Genomic DNA, 1,761 nt, shown 5'->3' on the forward strand with positions numbered 1-1,761 from the left:
AGGAAGCTGCTGCCTTTTGAAGTGGCACTGAGGGACCTGGAGAGAACCTTGCCCATTCATCGTTCTACCAGAGAACATGATCCTCCCCTGAACTTCCTGCTCCCACAGATGAGGACTGGGGTTTTTTCTTTGTGTAGCAGACGCTCAGGAAATGCCTGTTGATTTGACTTTTCAATGTGCCATACAAGAAAACAAAAGGCAAGACATTTGAGATTTTTCTGAAATGAAGGAAGCAATTTGGATAAAGGTCATAAGAAGGAAGAGGACTTTTTTACTAGTGCAAATTTAGATTTGGAAGTTAGCCTCAACCTCATTTCATTGATACATGTGGGGATCCTGAGACCCAGTGGGTGAAATTCTCTCATCCACACAAACACACAATGTTTGTGTGTCTGTGCACCACATCAATGTTGGTTTGTATTTGCACACCCAACACTTGAACCCAACTCCCTGATCGCCTCTTAGACTCAGACTTCCTCGTTTCTTAGGAGGAAGAAGGTGGGCACGCCTGTCTATGACCAAATGTGGTGAAGGTAGCTGAATAAGAAGCCCAGAATATGCACCTTATTAGCTCTGATTTCCTCTTCACTTTGAAGTCCTCTCCAAGGCTTTGAGAGTTTTCTTTTATTCATCCACATGCAGCTCTGTACCCCCAGACAGCTCTCCAGCTCCACACACACACGTATCTCTGATTCTAAGACAGCTTTGATGGATATCCGTGAGACCACATGTTCATTCATGCTTTCCCTTCTCTTAAATATTTATAAAGGTTCACAAGCAGAAATAAAAGTCCTTCAGATTCAGAGCCAGCTAAAAATAGCACCTCCATTCCTTGCCAGGCAATCTGGCATCAATCAAGGCCATCGAAAAGATGCTAGGGAGGAAAGAAGAGGAGCTGATAACCTTTTTATCCAGTTTTTTTTTTTTTTTTCAGTTATCCCACTCTGTTATTAATAAGTTAGCAGGACAGACAGCTTGGGATGCAACCCAGATGTTTTCTGGGTTCCCACTGCTGAAGATAGCTGTTGCTTCAGGGTTTTTCTGATAAAATGTGTCCATGTGGAGAGAGGGCTTTGAACTAGCTAACTGCCAGGGGAGTCTAGTTGTTGGGCAAGGGTAAGGATGGGTGGAATCTTCAGTATAGGGTGGGGACCTTGCAAATTCTCTAATTAAACCCTTCTGTTCATTGGGTTTAGGCTTTCTTTGGGCCATGTATCTGGAGAAGGGAGTGCAACCCACTTGCCTAGAGAATCCCATGGACAGGGGAGCCTGGTGGGCTACAGTTCACGGGGTCACAAAGAGTTGGGCGTGACTGAGAGTCGGACTCACTCACTCACGCTCGGGGTCTCGTATATGGAGCTGTCATTGATTCAGTAATGGCTATTTTATAGCTCACTTGTCAATACTGGGTTTCTTTTTCAGTCTTGCAGCTTCCCAGGGCTAAAACATTGGGAAACTGGGCAGTCATTCTATCTGCTCTGGGATTGCCCCTTCATTAGCTCTAGCAGACAGTTTTGAAGTTTTCCCTTGGGATTCAGGTCTCTTCCTCTTTCCTTGGGTGCTGATGGAGTTGGTGAAGGTCCTTTTCAGAGAACTACCAACCCTAAATTCCAGCCACCTTTCTCTGAAACATTATTTTTGGATTATGATGTGTTCTTTTTGATTGTTTTCTGCTGCTTCTCGAAATTTTGGTTTGTGTGTTCAGAAGTTTTGACTTTTGATACACTTATCACTGACAAGGCTTTTAAGGGCAGATTTGCA

The sequence above is a fragment of the Cervus elaphus genome, chromosome 2 (genome assembly GCF_910594005.1).
Source record: "Cervus elaphus chromosome 2, mCerEla1.1, whole genome shotgun sequence".
NCBI classification, from domain to species: domain Eukaryota; kingdom Metazoa; phylum Chordata; class Mammalia; order Artiodactyla; family Cervidae; genus Cervus; species Cervus elaphus.